We start from the raw sequence: 20,346 nt of genomic DNA, 5'->3' as shown, positions 1-20,346 counted from the left end.
TTGCAATTTAAATTTTTATTTTCTTTTCTAATTTTTCTTTTATTCGTTCCTAGCAGGTTTTTATAGTGTATGAATAGAAGAAACCCGTCGGGACCATTACTGTTTGATAGTGAGATCGATCGCACAGCTCGTAGAAATCGAAGAGAAATAAGACAAAGCTTAAGATATACAGAAGAAGAGCAAGGGGACGATATTTCAACCACAACCAATGAGATGGCTGAAAACCAAGAAAATCCGCTACCTCCTGCAATTGCTGTTAATCAGAATCCTGCTCCACTACTATTTATGATTATGCTAAACCTTCTTTAACAGGAACTGAATCGAGCATAGTTAGGCCTGCTATTGTTGCAAATAATTTTGAACTAAAACCTAACACCATTCAAATGATCCAACAGTTTGTTCAGTTTGATAGTTTGCAGGACGAGGATCCCAACACTCACTTAGCAAATTTCTTAGAGTTTGCAACACTTTTAAAATCAATGGCGTTTCTAATGATGCCATTCGCCTTCGGTCATTCCCTTTTTCATCGAGGAACAAAGCTAAACAGTGGTTGAACTCGTTACTACGAGGGTCAATCACTACTTGGGAACAAATGACCGAAAAGTTTTTATTAAAATATTTTCCGCTGGCTAAAACAGCTAAATTACGTAATGATATCTCTTCTTTTGTGCAGATGGATTTAGAAACACTCTACGATGCATGGGAGAGATACAAGGACCCGTTGAGAAGGTGCCCTCACCATGGGTTACCACTCTGGCTACAAGTTCAAACGTTTCACAATGGCCTGAATCCTTCAACTAGATAAATAATTGACGCAGCTGCAGGAGGAACTATCAATAACAAGACACCGGAGGATGCTTATGAATTTATAGAAGAGATGTTACTGAATAATTATCAGTGGCAAGTCATACCGGCGTTTTTAACGTCGATTCAGTCACCATGCTCTCTAATTAGGTAGAACTTTTGAATAGAAAAATTGACGGTTTTCTTGGTTCTTCACAGGTTCACCTAGTAATGCAGTGCGAAGCATGGAGGTGGATCAACCAATTCAGAATACCCACCCTATGGCCACAACATGGAGAACGAGCAGTTAAATTACATGGGTAATAATTCTCGATCTCAAAATAATCCTTATAGTAATACTTACAATGCCGGTTGGAGGAACCACCCAAATTTCTCATGAGGAGGCCTAGGAAATCAAAGACCACCACCACCTCCAGGCTTCTAACAACCACCCTACCAACAAGAGAAAAAACTGAACCTTGAAGAGATGCTAACAAAATTCATATCTGTATCAAAAACTCGTTTTCAGAATACTGAGACAACACTTAAAAATCAACAAACGTCGATCCAAGGGCTAGAAACTCAGGTAGGTCAGCTCGCTAAATTATATCTGAACGACCACAAGGTAGCCTACAGAGTAACACTGAATCTAACCCAATGGAGCAAATCAATGCAATTACCATTCAAGATGAGGAAGGGTTAGTCGCACTTGAACCAGAACCGAGGCAAAAATCTGTGGTAAAGACATGTAAAGGTAAGGTGGACCACAATGACCAGAAATCGGTAAGTAAAGAATACAAACCTCGTGTGCCATACCCAAACGCGACAAGGAAAGACCACACAGAAGAACAATTCAGTAAATTCCTTAAATTATTAAAGAAGTTACATATTAACTTACCGTTTATTGAAGCTCTTTTGCAGATGCCAAACGCAGTTAAATTCCTGAAGGAGCTTTTAATAAACAAGCGGAAGTTGGATGAGGCGTCGTATGTGGAGCTAAATGCGGTTTGCTCAGCCATACTACAGAGTAAGCTGGCCAACAAATTAAAAGATCCAGGGAGTTTTACGATTCCCTGTTTAATTGGTAGCTTAAATGTTAATAATGTTTTGGCTGATTTAGGGGCTAGTATCAATGTCATGCCTTATAAAATGTTTAAGCAACTAGGTCTTGGGAAACCCAAACAAACTAGGATGAATATTCAATTAGCCGATAAAACAATCAGATTTCCTTGGGGGATTATTAAAGATGTACTCGTTAAAATTAACAAATTTATATTCCTAGTTGATTTCGTTGTTTTAAACATAGAAGAGGATAGTAACGTTCCTTTAATTTTAGGGAGGCCCTTTTTAGTAACTGCTAGAACAATAATTGATGTTGGCACAGGTGAACTCACGCTTCGTATGGGAGACGAAATAATCACCCTTCAAGCTCGGAATTCGAGTAATACATCGAAAATTGAATGTGGTGGTGTAAATCATCCTACTAAAACTAACCATGAGGTGCAACCTACTTTGCAGGAAATAGGTTCGAAGAATATACATGAGCCATGTTCAAGCAACAATAAAGGACCTATCTATGAAGAAGGAGGGCTACAAATCGAGGAACTAGATGAATGACGGACACATAAACCGAAAACACACGATAAACCAAAACCACGCCATGAAAAGCTAAATTTTTCCCCAAGTCAACTTAAAGTTGGAGACAAAGTGCTATTAGACACAGCAGACCCTTGTATTATCACTTCTGAACCGAATAAAGAAATCCCTCTTACGGTACTTAGCATTTTTCTATACGGTATAGTCGAGGTAATTCATCCCAAATTTGGCACGTTCAAGGTAAATAGTACTCGTCTTAAACCTTATGTTGATAAAACTGATAGTAGGGATGAGGAGTGTAAACTCCTCGAACCATTATGATCACGCAACAAGAGAGGTAAGTCGAGCTTAAACTATAAATAAGCACTTTTCAAGAGGCAACCGAGCACTAACGATGTTTACCTCTTTAAAATTTTAGTTTTTAACATCTAATCATTAACTAAGTCATTGAACCACAGGTTTTCTAATCCACGCGGCCGGGCACACGGGCATGCCTTAGACCGTGTTAACACTACGAGAGGAGACAAGGCTGTGCAATACGGACGTGTGAAAATAGGGCAAAAACGTTTCCTCAACACAGGAATCGATAAGTTGCCACGGCTGTGCGACATGGCCGTGGGCAATCCTGCCAAAGTAACATGAGTGTGAGACACGACCGTGCCCACCGATCGTGGTCGTGCCTGTCAAAGTAACACGGGCGTGCACCTGCATACACGGGCGTGGAAGAAGTGAACGAAGATTGACACGGCTGTGCACCATGGCTGTGTACACCAATGTGCTCAATTTCAAAAACCACGAAACGCACGGGCTGAAATAGGGCACGCCCGTGTGCCCCAATCTCTTTATAAACACCTATATTTATTTTATTTTTATCTTTCTATTTTGAAATTACTTTTTATTTCCTTTTAATACTACTTTATCTTGCGATTTTATAATTTTTATTCGGCTATTTCTTTACGAGTAATTATGCTTCTTTCCTTATTCTATCATAGTTATAAAGAGCTCCAAAGCTAACCATCACTTAGGAACTTGATACTCCACTGGAAAAGGTTCTCCACGACTGCCATGTCCTGGCCGACCACCACGATAACCTCTTCGATGGACACAGTGGTTGTGGAACCCAACCTCTACCACCACCGGAATATCCGCCTCCAATCTTATCATTGCCATTGGCCGATTATTCTCCATAACTCCATTTCAAGGAGTCCATTCATCATTCAGGAAGTTTCACTTCTCTCTCTGTCTTATGATCTTATATCTATATCGTCATGAATCTAACTTTGTACATTGGGAGCAATGTACATCTTCAGTATAGGGGTCTTTTATATCATTATCAGAAATCCCTGAATGTTGTCTCGTTCTCATGTGATCTTCTCATACCACTATTAGAATGAATTTTGATTAAGTTATGATTTTTATCGATATGTCTTGAATTAAAACATAGGCATTTATGCATTGATCGTTTAAACTTTAAGATATTAGAGAATCAAAGATGATAAGTGGATTTTTGAGAATTTAAAACTTTTAAATTGCTTTCCCCAAGTTTAGGTATTATCTTGAGTTGAAATTCACAGGTTTAAACATCAAACAACTATAATTTTTGTGAGATCTTGAGCCTTTAGAGCATCTATTTCTTTCATGATCACTTTTATTGTTGCTTTCAGTACGTCAGTGTTGATTTGTTATTCTAGAACTTGCTTGATTATGCATGTCAAGACCACACCATTTGATTTGATAAGTCGAGATGATAAAGGCACTTAGGTTTAACCCACTCACTCCATAAAAGCCTACCTTCATAATTAACACTTAGTAAACCCTTTTGAGCCTAACAAGCCATTAATTGATTTACCCTCAATATTAACCCATAACCTATTATTATTGAAATCCCCTAATTTGATCCCTATTTTTGTTGATATTTTATTTTAATTAATTGCTTAGCTATGTTTTATTCTTCAAATTTCTATGTTATTTATCTTGTGAAAAAAATACAATACATACATACATACATTTTAGTAGTAATTCGTCGTTTTTGAGCTCAAGTGTTAATTCTATATTCTGAGAAGAAGCTCACTTATATTCAATTGATGACTAATTATTTTTCTAGATAAGTAATTTTTCAATTCAATCTCGATTCTGACCTTTTCTTTCAGCTTGTGACCACACCGCTTAACCAAAGCCACACTACAACCCTCTAAAGACCTTTTTGATTGATGTGCCATCTGAATATATAGTGGTGGAGATTTAATTTTCAAGCAAGCCTATGGTAATAACTTTTCATTTTGACTAATGAGTGCTTTATTTGATCCCCTTAAACACTTCGAGTGATTTGAGTGAACCTTTAGTGAGGATGTTAAACTCTGTGATATTTTGATCAAAGGTGATTACTTAGATGAGGGGGGACACCTATGTTTTCATGAAAAAATGCTTAACTTGAAGTGTTTGAAACTTTGGTGTACTTTTAGTTGAATTTTCAATGTATGATAACTTATGGATAATTTTGAGATATTATTGATAGGGATTATAAATTGAGAAGAATTTATTTTGATTGTGAGTTGAAGATTTTGCTTGGGGACAAGCAAATGCTTAAGTGTGGGAGTATTTGATAAACCATAGTTTATACATATTTTTATCTCATGCTTAGCACATTTATAGATGAATTCTCCTTAAATTTGGTGAATTTAATGCTCCTAATTCTTTAATTTCACGTTTTATACTTAGGTGAGCATATGAGAGTAAAAAGAGCGAGAAATGGGTTGAAAATAGAGAAAATGAACCCACATGGGAAATCAACATGGTCTGGAATTCCTCACACGGGCGTGTCACATGGTTGTGTCCATTTGGCAAGACCAAAGCACGACTTACACGGGTAGACTACAAGCCCGTGCCTATTCAACAGCCTTAACCACGGGCTGGAGTAATCGCACACAAGAGTGGCACACGGGCGTGTCCCTGCCGAGCCCAAGTATAGTCCTATTCGGAAAAAGGCCACTTTTGAGGGCTCTTAGGCATTCTAAAGCCTATTTAAACACCTGAGGAGGCACTTAGAAGACGCACGCGGAGTAGGAGGGAAGGAATTACTCAAGGGAAGCCGATTGGTCCATCTCAGAAGTCGAGTTCATCGTCAAGATTGAAGATCTCCCTTAAATTTCCATTCAGGGTTTTGGGTTTTCTTTATGATTTGTATTCATTATTCTTCTGAGATGTTTTCTTTTATAATTATGAACTAAATCCCCTAAATACCTGATGGGAATGAAACCTAAGACGGAACTTGTTATTATTATCTGAATTGTATGATAAATTTGACTTGTTCTTAATTATGTGTTCTTAATTCTTGTTTTAATATTTCAGTATATTGATTCAAGTTAATGCTCTTATTCAGAGGAAGAATAGACCCCGTCTAAGAGTAATTTTGTCGTAATTAAGTGGAGTTGATTGCACGCCTAGAGATAGGGTGATAAGATTTTGCCGGATTAGGGTGAAACCTAATAAGGGGATCCATAGATCGAGTTAATGCAACACTAGGGCGTTAATTAGAAAGAGATTTCAATTAATCAACCTAGGGTTAGACGTTATTAGTCTCGAGAGAGATAATAATATAACTTAGGGATTTCTACAGATCAAGTCAAATGAATAAATCGTCTGATTTAGAGTCAAATAACAAGTGAAGTCTAAGTGGATTTTTCCTTGGGTATTGTCTTAATCAATCGAGTTTTCCCAAAAGCTTTTTCCCAATTTTCTCTCTGTGCACACTTAGTTTAATTAATTAGTCTAAATAAACAACTCCCTTAATTTTTTAGGTTAGATAATAAAAAAAAGTAATTACTAGTACTCTTGGTTCCTTTGGGTTCGACAATCCGGTCTTGCTAAAGCTATACTACTATTCGATAGGTATACTTGCCTTCATTGTGATAATAGTTAGTTCCAAGAACGATTAATTATAAATACTTAAAACCTGTCATGAAATCACGTACCAAATAAAATGCAAAATTTTAGGGAATTTTAGAAAAGTGAAATTATATCGTCATATGCATGAAATAAGATGGTACAAGGTGTTTGAAATTGATAAATTGAAATGAATACCATATAGATCAAGATTCGAACTAACTAGTGGATAATTGAAGAAAAGAGAAAATTTCAAATTAGGTAAGGTCATATGGTATGATATATATATAAATAAATGTAATGTATGCATTTGAATTATGAATTTATATTTTGTGATTGTACTTTGAATTTTATGCAAATTGGTACAAAAAGGTGAGAAATGGGCTAAATTGTAAAGAATTAATATGGTGTGGTAAATATCAAGATTGGATAAAATTGGCATGCCAATAGGGTTATTTGTGCATTGTACAGGATTTACAAAAGAGATGGTACATGGTATACTGATGTACAGAGAATTCACTAGTTATCAGAATCTTGCATTTGATGTGGATTACTGAGTTATGTCTTTATGGAGACTTTGGTGTGGTGGAGGGATGTACTGTTATATTATATCTGTGCCTAGGGCCTTGCACTTCGGTGCCCTGGTGTGGTGTAGTTACCTTTTGTATCCATATCCGTCCAATTTACTACATTGAGTTAAATGGTTAAAGAAAAGAAAAAATGACAAGTTGATAATATGTAATTGGATGTGATATGTTTATACGATGATGAATTAATGTTAATGATATATAGTTGCGTACTTTGTTGAACGATATTGAATCGAAATTGCATGTAAATGTGAAATGTTACTTGAATTGAATATTTGATGAGCTCACCTTGTTGTTGTAAATGTTATAAAAGGAAATTGAGTTAAAGTAGTTATTTTGATATGTTTAGTTATGAATTGATGTAAGATACCATTTAAATACCAATGAACTTACTAAGCATTCATAATGATTACTTTATTTTGTTTTATGTTTCTGCAATGGTCAATTTTCGAATTGTGTCAATTGGATCACCTCGAAGCTCACACTATTCAACTTCTGACTCAGTAGACTTTTAAACGTCCTGGAGTTGGTTATGTGGCATGTATATAGGATATGTTCTACAAATTTTTTACTTTGAATGTTTATGATTTTGAACCATAAATGATGTTTGATTTTGGATGCTGAAAAACCGTAATTTATACATATTTTTACCCCATGCTTGGCATATTTATGAATGATTTTTTCTTGGTTTTAGTGAATTCGATGCTCCTAATCCTTTAATTTCATATTTTATACTCAGGAGAGCTTAGGATAGCAAAAGGAGCGAGAAATGGGCCAAAAACGGACAAATTGGGCATAAAACAGTGTTTCACACGGCCCAGACACTTCCATACGGGTAAACCACACGCCCGTGTGAGGCACACAGGCAAACCACACACCCGTGTGTCATGGTCGTGTCAACTAAGAACCAACTTAGTATTGCACACGGCTTGAGCACCTTCACACGAGCGTAGCTCACGGCCGTGTCCCTGCCGAGCCCAAGCCTAGTTCTATTCGGAAAAGGGCACTTTTGAGGGTTTTGAAGCATTCTAAAGCCTATATAAACACCCTAGAAGAGGATTAGGGGCGACATACAGAGTTGAAGGTAGAAAATACTCGAGAATAGCCATCGGAATCACCTCGGAGCCAGGATCTATATCAAGACTGAAGATTTCCATCCAATTTCCTAGAAGTTCTTTGGGTTTCTTTATGTTTTGTTGTTTTCCAAACTTTGAGATGTTTTCCATTATTATTATGAACTAAACTTCCTAAATACCTAAGGGAGATGAACCCTGTGACGAATCTTATTACTATTTGAATCATATGATAAAGACTTATTCTTATTCTTAATTGTGAGTTCGAAATTCTTATTTTAATATTCTAGGGTATTAATTCAGGTTTTGATATGCTTATTCAGTGGAGCAAAAGTCCCTGTTTAAGAGTAGATCATTCATAATTAAGTGGAGTTTAATGCAGTCCTAGAGATAGGACGACATAAATCTGTTGGATTAGAGTCAAATCTAATAAGGGAATCCATATATCGAGTTAATGTGACAATAGAGGTTTTAGTTAGAAAGAGATTTCAATTAATGAACCTAAACTCAGTTGTTCTTAGTCTCGAGAGAGATATTAACATAAATTAGGGATTTCTACGGATTAAGTTGAGTGAATAAATTGTCTAATTCAGAAGTAATAAGTGAACTCTGGGTGGATTCTTCCTTGGGTATTGTTTTTTCCATCGGTTTTTCCTAAAGCATTTTCCAAACTTCATCTTTGTGGTCATCTTAGTTAATTAGATAATTAGTTTTAGTTTAAAAACACACTTTAATTCTTAGGCTAGATAATAAAAAGATAGTAATTATTAATACTTTTAATCCTCGTGGATACGATATTTCCAGTCTCACCAGAACTATACTACTATTCGATAGGTGTGCTTGCCTTAGTCGAATTTATAGTTAGTTTGACAACCATCAAGTTTCTGACGCCGTTGCCGGGGACTAAGATATTAGGAACACTTAAATTTTTATTACTTTAGCCATTTTTTATTTTTATTGCAATTTAATTTTATTTTTGCGTAAATTACTAAATTTTCTTTTATTTACTTCAGGTAGGCTTTTATAGTTTATGACTAGAAGAAACCCGTCAGGACCTTTACTTTTTGATAGTGAGATCGAAAGCATAGCTCACAGAAACCAAAGAGAAATATGGTAAAGCCTACGATACATAGAGGAAGGACAAGAGGATGATATTCAAATCACAACCGAGGAGATGGTTGATAATCAAAATAATCAGTTATGTCTTGTGGCTATTGCAGACCCAGTAAATCAGAATCCAGCTCTTCGTGCTATGTATGATTATGCTAATCCTACCTTAATAGGAGCTGAATCTAGTATAGTTAGACCTGCTATTGCTGTAAATAATTTTGAACTGAAACCTAACATGATTCAAATGATATAACAGTTTGTTCAGTTTAATGGTTTGCAGGACGAGGATCCAAACACTCATTTGGCGAATTTTTTGGAACTCTGCGACACTTTAAAGATCAATGGCATTTATGATGATGCCATTTGCCTTCGGTTGTTTCTATTCTCATTGAGGAACAAAGCTAAAAAGTTGTTGAACTCGTTACCTCAAGGGTCAATCACAATTTGGGAACAAATGACTGAAATTTTTTTACTAAAATACTTTCCGCCGGCTAAAACGGCTAAATTGAGGAATGATATCTTTTCTTTTGTGCAGATGGATCTAGAAACTCTGTATGATGCATGGGAGAGATACAAGGACTTATTAAGAAGGTGCCCTCACCATCGGTTACCTCTATGGCTGCAGGTTCAGACTTTTTACAATGGTGTGAACCCCTCAACAAGACAACTTATCGACGTAGCCGCCAGTGGAACATTGAACAACAAAACACTTGAAGAGGCTTATGAATTTATTGAAGAGATGTCACTGAATAACTATCAGTGGCAAGTCATGAGAATGAAGCCGACGAAAGCTGCTGGTGTTTTCAACCTTGATGTGGTTACTATGCTATCTAACCATGTAGAGCTTTTAAATAAAAAGATTGACGGTTTTTATGGTTCTACTCAGGTACATCCAGTGATGAGGTGTGATTCAACTGAAAGAGTACACACAGATTATCCAACCTTCAACCCTAACACCAAGGAGGAACAATTTCAATATATGGGTAATAATAATTCTAGACCTCAAAATAACCCATACAGTAACACTTATAATGCAGGTTGGAGGAACCATACTAATTTCTCGTGGGGTGGGCAAGGAAATCAATGGCCACAACATCCCTTAAGTTTTTAACAACCACCATACCAGCAGGAAAATAACGGAACCTTGAGGAGATACTAACGAAATTCATCTTGGTGTCAGAAACTTGTTTTTAAAATACTGAGACAGCCCTTAAAAATCAGCAAGCGTCGATTAAAGGGCTCAAAACTCAAATAGGACAACTTGCTAAGTTAATTTCCGAGCGACCACAAGGTAGCTTGCCGAGTAATACTAAAACTAACCCAAGGGAGCAACTTAATACGATTACTGTTCGAGAGGAAGAAGGGCTAGTTGAACTTGAACCAGAACCGAAGCAAGGACTTGTGGTAAGTAAAGGTAAGGATGAGGTGGACCACAGTGAGCAAAAATCGGTAAGTAGAGAATATAAACTCGTATGCCATACCCCACCGCAACAAGGGACGAACAATTTGGTAAATTCCTTAAATTATTAAAGAAATTACATATTAACTTACTGTTTGTTGGAGCTCTTTCGCAGATGCCAAACGCAGTTAAATTTTTAAAGGAGCTTTTAGCAAATAAGCGAAAGTTGGATGAAGTGTCGCATGTGGAGTTGAACGCAGTTTGCTCAGCCATTCTACAGAATAAGCTACCTAACAAATTGAAAGATCCAGGGAGTTTTACGATCCCTTGTTTAATTGGTAGTCTAAATGTTAACAATGCTTTGGCTGATTTAGGGGCAAGTATTAATGTCATGCCGTATAAAATGTTTAAACAACTAGGTCTTGGGAAACCCAAACAAATTAGGATGAGCATTCAATTAGCAGACAAAGCAATAGGATTTCCTAGGGGTATTATTGAAGACGTACTTGTTAAAATCGATAAATTTATATTCCCAATTGATTTTGTTGTTCTAGACATGGAAGAGGTCAATAACGTGCCTTTCATTTTAAGAAGACCCTTTTTAGCAACTGCTAGAACTATCATTGATGTTGGCACAGGTGAATTGATATTTCGTTTAGGATATGACACGATTAAACTTTAAGCTCATCATTCTACTAAAATGATTCTGCTAAAATATCTAGTAATCGAGACGATTGTTTAAGTTCTATTAACCTGAAAAATGTTGCAACTAAACCTCATTTGCAGGACTCCCCTAGGAAGAACGTGATGGACCTGCAATCTAATCTATGCAACAAAAATAGAGAGACTCACGAAGAATGAAGGCTTCAGATCGATGAACTAGATAAATGGCGAACATATGTCAATGAGAAACCAAAAGCACACGATGAATCCAAGCGACACCTCGATAAGTGCAGGAATGAAACAGCGAAATTTAAGGCTGAGGATAAAGTATTGCTAGATGAAAAGGACCCCCTAATTGCTACCTCAGAGTTTAATACAAACGAAGCGACTCCCTTCACGGTACTGAATGTTTTCTCATACGGTGCAGTCGAGGTAAATCATTCTCAATTTGGCACTTTCAAGGAGAATATTACTCGACTTAAAATTTATGAGGAGAACAGGATTGATAGCAGAAGTGAGGAGTTTCAACTCCTCAATCCACCGTAATCATGCGAATGAGAGGTAAGTCGAGCTTAGACTCTAAATAAGCGCTTCTCGGGAGGTAACCTGGGCACTAACACCACTAATTCATTTATTTTAGCTATTTTTAGTGTTTTTGTGTAGGTACAGTGGCCCACACGGCCTAGACACACGGACATGTCCTTGGCCGTATGGAAACAAGGCTAAAAATTCCCCAAGTATTGAGCTACACAGCCATAAATTCAATCCACACGGCCGTCCGACATGGCCGTGTAAAACACACGGCCTGGACACATGGGCATGTCCAAGGCCATATGAAAACTGGAGCTAAGTTTTTAAATTTTAAATAAGTCAGGGAGCCACACGGGCAAGGCACACGGCCGTATGGCCCAACACAGGTCTCACACGGCCATGCCCCTTTTTAAACCCCCAAACCCTACTTTTTTCTTCTTCTTTTTCACCAACCCTTTCCCCCCTTAGCCGCCGCAGCACTTCCCCTACACCGACGCCCTTTTTTGGCCTCCAGCACCATTGGCCAAACCTCTTCCTACCTTACCTCCCCCCTTTCTTTTTCTTTCTTTCCCCCCTCCTTTCTTCCCTTTCCTTTCTTTTCTTTTTCCTTTCCACTTACTTTCACCAATGCACCGCACGGCCTGACCTCCCACGCCCGTGTCTCGTCCCTGTTCTCTACCGTCAGTGCTACCAGCTCTGACCACGGTCCTCCGACGACCGACCACCACCACCGCATATAATGACAAACTCACGAGGTAAAAAGAGTGCAGTTCTCGCTTCGAAAAAGTGGAAGAGTCCTAGCGCAACCTCCTCGAGCGCTTCGACCCAAGCTCGCCACCCTCTACTTCGGTTCTCGTCAGGCCTATAGGACGACCTGTTTCAGCTTTTATGAGTACGACTATTAGGAGTGGGTCGATGTATTGACTAGGCCGCTTTGGAGTAGGTCCATCTTGCTCACCTTGTTCGTTTTCATCTCGATACCGTGCCATGGGATCGGTTCTTTGCAATCATCAAGCCCACATATTCAGAGCTGACATTGGAGTTCTGCACTACTTTTCACCTACAACACGTGATGAATACACATGACGAGGCTGGTACTATCATTTTCTGACTTGGTGAACTTGTCATGCATATGAGTGCACTCGAATTCGGGGAAGCTTTGGGCCTCTACACGGAGAAGTTCATGGCTTCATCAAATTTCCTACAGCTTCATCGTCACATACACTATTCACCATCTTGTTATTAGACCGACCTTACGGCGAGAACAGTTCTCTATGACGCGATTCGCTCGAAAGCGACTTCTCTCCCTCCAGCACTACGCTACATTCACGCCATCTTGGCCCACATTTGACTGGGAAGAGAGAGAGCACCGGAGTAGTTAGCACCACCGATGCCTACTTCCTATAGAGCATGACGACTGGCCATGTATTTGACTTGCCGTATTTTATCGCCCTCGCCTTTCGCCACCAGACGGATCTCCATAGGAGGGGCCCCATCTGCCTTGGCCCTTTCGTGACTTGCCTCGCTCGACACTTCGGCCTTTTTGACACTCCGAAAATGTCATCGACACTCACATTAGTTGGCCAGATGTCTCCGCAGGGAATTTCCAGTATGATCCACATGCGGAAGATAGAGCGACGCCGTGAAGTCGACCCACCTCAATACAGACTTATCCAGTTGGCTGGCCAGGATGAACCAGAGGACATTACTGACGATGTCCCTCCCTTTCACGAGGACCCACCCTCACCACCACCACCGCGTCACCAACCTCCTATTGCCACTTTGACAAACTTATCCGAGTGATTAACTCATTTTGAGTAGTAATGTTTTGAGCAATTCGACAGCATTGATGCCACTCTCTGACAGATTTGTCACCACCTCCATATCTCTTCTCCAGCGCCACCGGCTCACAACTTTGATGATGAGAACTTTTGAGTCCGTTTATTTTACTATTATTTTTATTTTTACTTTTCTTTTTATTTAAACTTTATTGTGTCTTATTTATTTTTCAAAGACTTATGGTTTTATATTTTAAACTCTTTTTATCTTTATGATTATTATCGCTTTATCCCCTAATTCTTTTCCACAATGGTATTTTCTTTAGTACATCAGAATCATGCCTCTTATTCGGCTTCCTCTACAATTCTTGCTCTTGATACTTTAAGGATCTCATCCAAATTTTCAGAGCAGATTCGCTTCTCCCCCTCTCTTCTGATATTATGCTTATATTTTTATTAACTATCTTTGTACATTGAGGACAATGTACATCTTAAGTGTGGGGAGGTTATCTATGTGATTATCAGAAAATCATTGAATTTTTAAGCTTGTTCTTAAATAATTTTCTCATATCATTATTAGAGTAAATTTTGATCGATCTATGATTTTTATTGATATGTTTTGAATTAAATCATAAGTAACTATGCATTGATTGTTTAAACTTTAAGACATTAGAGAATCAAGTACGATAAGTTGAAACTTTTGAGAATTAAAATTGCTAGGTTGTTTCCCTAAATTGAGGTATTATCTTGAAATTTTGAATTTACAGGATTGACATCAAATACCCATAATTTCTGTGAGATTTTGAGCCTTTTAGAGCATATGTCCTTCGTGCTCACTGATTTTATTAATTATGAGTGTGTCAACATTGATTTGTTATTCTAGAACTTGCATCGATTTTATATGTCGAGACCACACCATTGATTTGATATACTAAAATGATAAAAGCACTTAGGTTTTAACCCAATTTTCCCCCCATAAAAAGCCTACCTACACAATTGACCCTTAGTGAACCCTTTGAGCTTAACAAACTATTTTTTTTAATTTACCCTAAAATTTAACCATTTTATCATACTTTTTGATTCGTTAAGAATTTTTCCCATTTTATTGACTCCCTTTTTGTCGAGATTTGAATTGGTTAATTGCCTAACTATGTTCTTTCATTTGAATCATATAATTCTCTCTTATATAAATATTTGTTTTTATTCTTAAAAAAAATACATACATACATACATATTGGTAGTAATTCTTTGTTTTTGAGCTTAAGTTTTTAATTTCATATTCTGAGAAGAAGCTCATGTTTATAGATGTTAGTTATTTTTCTAGTTAGGTAATATATCAAGTTAATCTCGATTCTAACCGTTTCTTTTCCAGCCTTTATCCACACATTAACCCAAAGCCCCATTACAACCCTTCAAAGACCTTTTGATTTATGTATCATCTCATTTATAGTGGATGCAAGCCTATGGTAATAACTTTTCATGTTTGACTAATAAGTGCTTAATCATTGAACCTTAAACACATTGAGTAATTTGAGTGAACCTTTAGTGAGGATGTCATTCAATGTCAATTTAGAATTAAAGATAATTACTTAGATAAAAGGGGATGCCTATAATTTTATGATTGAAATGCTCAACTTTGACTATTTGAAACTTTAATGTTCTTTTCGTTAAATTTTCAAAGTGTGATTACTTGTGGATTATTTTGAAACATTATTGATGAGAATTATAAGTTGAGAAGAATTTATTTTGATTGTGAGTTGAGGATTTTGCTTGAGGACAAGTAAATGCTTAAGTGTGGGGATATTTGATAAACCGTAATTTATAAATATTTTTACCCTATGCTTGGTATATTTATGAATGATTTTTTCTTGGTTTTAGTGAATTCGATGCTCCTAATCCTTTAATTTCATATTTTATACTTAAGAGAGCTTAGGATAGTAAAAGGAGCGAGAAACGGGCCAAAAATGGATAAATTAAGCTTAAAATAGTGTTTCACACGGCCCAGGCACTTCCACACGGGTAAACCACACTCTCGTGTGAGGCACACGAGCAAATTACACGCCCGTGCGTCATAACTGTGTCGACTAAAAACCAACTTAGTATTGCACACGACTTGAGCACCTTCACACGGGCGTGGCACACGGTCGTGTCCCTGCTGAGCCCAAGCCTAGTTCTATTCGGAAAAGGGCACTTTTGAGGGTTTTGAAGCATTCTAAAGCCTATATAAACACCCTAAAAGAGGATTAGAGGGGACACACAGAGTTGGAGGCAGAAAATGCTCGAGAATAGCCATCGGAATCACCTCGGAGCCAGGATCTACATCAAGACTGAAGATTTCCATCCAATTTCCTAGAAGTTCTTTGGGTTTCTTTATGTTTTGTTGTTTTCCAAACTTTGAGATGTTTTCCATTATTATTATGAACTAAACTCCTTAAATACCTAAGGGAGGTGAACCCTATGACGAATCTTATTACTATTTGAATTATATGGTAAAAACTTATTCTTATTCTTAATTGTGAGTTCTAAATTCTTGTTTTAATATTCCAAGATATTAATTCAGGTTTTGATGTGCTTATTCAATGGAGCAAAAGTCCCTGCTTAAGAGTAGATCATTCATAATTAAGCGGAGTTGAATGCAATCCTAGAGATAGGACGACATAAATCTGCCGGATTAGAGTCAAATCTAATAAGGGAATCCATATATCGAGTTAATGCGACAATAGGGGTTTTAATTAGAAAGAGATTTCAATTAATCAACCTAAAGTCAGTTGTTCTTAGTCTCGAGAGAGATATTAACATAAATTAGAGATTTCTACGGATTAAGTTGAGTGAATAAATTGTCTAATTCAGAAGTAATAAGTGAAGTCTGGGTGGATTCTTCCTTGGGTATTGTTTTTTCCATCGGTTTTTCCTAAAGCATTTTCCAAACTTCATCTTTGTCGTCATCTTAGTTAATTAGATAATTAGTTTTAGTTTAAAACACACTTTAATTCTTAGGCTAGATAATGTATTGATACTTAATCCCAAAGATTGAGACTTTATAATGTATTGATACTTAATCCCAAAGATTGAAACTTTATAAAGGTATCGATACAAATTGACTTGTGTCCAAAATTTTGTAAATGACAGAATTCCAAAATGATATCGATATTTAAGTTGATATCAGTACTTGTGTATTTTAACTTGATTTTTGAATCATCGAAGTTAAAGACGGTATCAGTGTCTGACCTAGGTATCGATACCTATGCTCAAACTTTGAAAAGTTTACAGTTTGATCCTTGTTCATGCTCGAGGACAACTTTAGAGCTTTCACAAGCTTCGCTAAGTCTTGGTTTTGTTCGTAAATCATATTGTACATGAAGTTAAAAAATGTATTGAATTCATAATAAATTAATTACTATGAACTGTGAGTTATTGCTCTGGTAATGATAGTAACATCCCGTAGATCGGGTCTTATGACTGGCTCAGGTCCTATGACTGGACCGGGTGAAGGGTGTTACACATGTGACCAATGGTAGAGTGTAACGTGTCATTTTTTTTAGAGTTTTTTCTTTCAAAATATGCTAAAGACCTTAAATTAAATAAGTTAAATTCTTTTTTAACCAAAAGGGAAAATATTCGCGAATGTTATGTTTGAACAAAAAAAAAATAGAGCTAAGGTTCTTGAATCGATGATGATGAGGCATTTCTCACTTCTTCTCTTAGCATTCACGTTGTTATAGCTCCTTTGCTTCACCGCTAATGATGATATTTTTTTTATGACTCATTTGGTGAGTGATGAGTTATCTTTCATAAAGATTATTGTAAAGGTGGATGGAAGCAATCAAAGAGCGAAAGGCATCATGACTTTGTGCATCTAGTAAGCGAGATGGCATAGAAGTATACAATATTGAAATAGTTGAATCAGGGTGTGAGTCTCAAAATGAGCCCATTGTACTTTATTTTAAGGCAAACCACTAGATTGGACTCAAATGCAGTGGTGCATATATGAAATAATATGGAATTTTTTTAAAACTTACATTCAAATTTTTTTCTTTTTTAACAAACCTAATCTCTTACTTCTTTTTTATCTTTTAATCATAATTTTCTTATATTTATATTTATTTCTTTTTTAAATCTCATGAAATTTTCTAATTTGTGTTTTCACTTTGTTTATTTTATTTGTTTAGTTATTCTCTTGCTCTCTTACTTTTGAAATAGATTTTCAATAGGAGTGAAATTTCTGGTCAAGAAAAAAGAATAGGAGTGAAAATGGGAATAGTTAGAGATTTAAAAAATGATTTTGATTTTTTGGATTTTGTGTAAGAATTAATGGTTCTTGATTGGTTAATAATAATAATAGGCTTAAGGTTTTTTAAGATTAAAAAAATATTTGTTAAAAGTGACACATGACACCTTACAATTGGGCCACGTGTCTTGACAAATCATAATTTAACACCGTTACGCATAGGTACCAAATTAATAGATGAAGTAAAAGTATAGGTATGAAAGAAAACATTTTTACAATGGAATTACCACATTAGAAGATTTGATAAATTATAGGGGCCAAATATGCTATTTTGCATATATAAAAGGTTTAAATGATAAAAAAATCATAAAATAAATGAACAATCAATTGCGTTTCTAATTAGAAACATCGTCCAATTGAGGTCTTAATCGAAACTAGCAATCAATTAATTATTCGAATTTGTCTTTTTCATTGAAGCTCTTGACATTAACTTTGTGCTAACTAGGTAAAAGATGAGGCGACATGATATGAGGTTGGCAAAATATTGAAAAATAAAAAACAAAAAAAACTATTAAAATATTGTAAATAAAAAAATAAAAAAATAAAATTATTATAAAAATTATGAAACATCTCGATTAACTCAAAATTTATAATTACAATTCATATAACTACAAATCATGTTTAAGCTACTGATTGAAACTAAAATCAATTAGTTATTTGAAATTGTCTTTTTCGTTGGAACTCTTGATATTAATTTTGTGTTAACTAGGTAAAAGATGGGGCGTATGACATGAAAGTTGAAAAAATATTAAAAAAAAATTTATAAAAATATTATAAAAATATTGTAAATAAAAAAATTTAAAAAATACAATTATATAAAACTAATAAAAGCTATAAATTATAAACATGTCAATTAACTCATAGTTTATAATTGCAATTCATGTAACTTCTAATCATATTTACGTTGTTGTAATTTCAGGAGGAATGTTTGATCTTAATAATTACATTTGGAATTTGCGAGCAATTATATTTTTTTTATAGTTTTCATTACTTTTTTTATAATTTTGTTTTGAAAACATGTTTACTTTTTTTATCTTAGTTATTCTTACTATAAAAAACCTTAAAATATTAAAAACATCTAATTTTTTCTAAAAAAAAAATCTATTTTTTAAAGTACTGGAAATTTTAAATATAATGTTATGTATTTTATATTATTATTTTTTGAAATTAAAAAAAATGTATAAAATTATTAATAATGTACATTTAGAATAAACTTGGACAAAATAACATCTAGATATATTTAAATTTGGACATCCATTTATCTAAATTCATTTTAGACATGAAATTAAAAAAAATAAAACTTAAAAAATCTATACCACGCCATGTCAATGAGTGTCAAATTTTTTGAAAAATGTGGCTTTAGAATTTTATGGCAACATTTAGAAGTCGATCAAGGATCCAAATATTGAGCATTGTAGGCATACATTTGTGAGGAGACATTATTTCACCTTTAGCCATGTAGTATTTAGTAACTCCCTTCATCATCATGGTGTGAATGATGTGAATTTCTTGGCTAAAGATGATTTTCTTGCTACTCAACTCACCAACAATGTTTACACTACAAAGCTTGAAGGCTAAGATTTCAAAATCTCTGAACTTGAGACAACGTATACTAATTTGTAGGTCAATGCTATCAAGAATTGATTCATTAATAAATAGAGCATGGTGATGAACAAAATGATGGATGCATTACTATACAAGGTGGTTTCATTTATTCCTTTTGATCTTGGATTACTAATCTTTAATAAAATTGTTAAGCATGCAAAAACAAAGAATACTAGGCATGCATTACCCTTTCCATCATTCATTTACTAAATTCTCTTTAAGAAAAAGAAAGATATAGTGGAGAAAAATGAGGCTCTTGAGCCTTATATAGGTCAATTGGAGTATTCTCTAAAGTGGAAATGAGGTAAACATGTTGTTGCTAACACAATTTAGGATTTGGTACTAATAAAGATGAAGATCCTACCCCAGTTGTTACCCTAGTTGCCATTATATTAACATTTGTTGGCATATCTAATGCTTATCAAGCTAGATTCATAGAACATCTTGATGAAAATTTGGCCTGCCTTGATAAGAACATACAATATCATAAGTTTCAATTGAAGTTCTTTAATCAACAAAAGACTCATACTTTCCACTATAAGGCAAATTTGCTTGCTCATTAGACATAATGCTTTTGCATTTTTAAGCAAAAAAGAGAATGAGTTCGAGGAGGAGTATGTGTTTGATATATGATTTATGATTTTGTTTTTTAGTTTTCTTCTTATATGGTTTAGAAATGATACTTTGGATTTTATATTTGAGAAATGAACTTGTAGAAGTTTCCTTTAATTTTTGTCTTTTGCTATGACACTATGATACTATGAGTTTTCATTATTAATGTTGTATATTATCTTTGCTTTGATGATTAATTCCATTGTTATATTTCATAGATGAATAGATGGATTAAGGATGAGTGTTGAGTGTTGAGTTCAAGACTATATTTACCTAGCTTGAATGTGCTATTGTGTTTTTATTTTTTGTTTTTTTTAAAAAGACAAATGAAGAGATTGTTAGTGTTGATTACATGGGCCAGATGCAACTCCAATTGCAACTTAGCTTGCATTTGGCAGGCTAAATGTAACTTGACATATTTGGTTAGCATCTTTTGACC

General features: G+C 35.3%; 2 non-coding genes across 2 annotated transcripts; both read right to left on the bottom strand.

Annotated features, from left to right (window-relative positions):
• Window positions 1–640: 640 nt before the first annotated feature.
• LOC121208355 (small nucleolar RNA R71) lies at window positions 641–747 on the bottom strand. The gene has a single exon (XR_005903337.1). It is a non-coding gene; the product is annotated as a small nucleolar RNA R71 (small nucleolar RNA).
• An 8,786-nt stretch (window positions 748–9,533) lies between these two features.
• On the bottom strand, window positions 9,534–9,640 carry LOC121207535 (small nucleolar RNA R71). Its single transcript, XR_005902611.1, has one exon. It is a non-coding gene; the product is annotated as a small nucleolar RNA R71 (small nucleolar RNA).
• Between the last annotated feature and the right edge of the window lie 10,706 nt (window positions 9,641–20,346).

The sequence above is a fragment of the Gossypium hirsutum genome, chromosome A01 (assembly GCF_007990345.1).
Source record: "Gossypium hirsutum isolate 1008001.06 chromosome A01, Gossypium_hirsutum_v2.1, whole genome shotgun sequence".
Lineage (NCBI taxonomy): Eukaryota > Viridiplantae > Streptophyta > Magnoliopsida > Malvales > Malvaceae > Gossypium > Gossypium hirsutum.
Note: the sequence above shows the minus strand (reverse complement) of the source record. Positions and strands in the feature narration are given on the sequence as shown.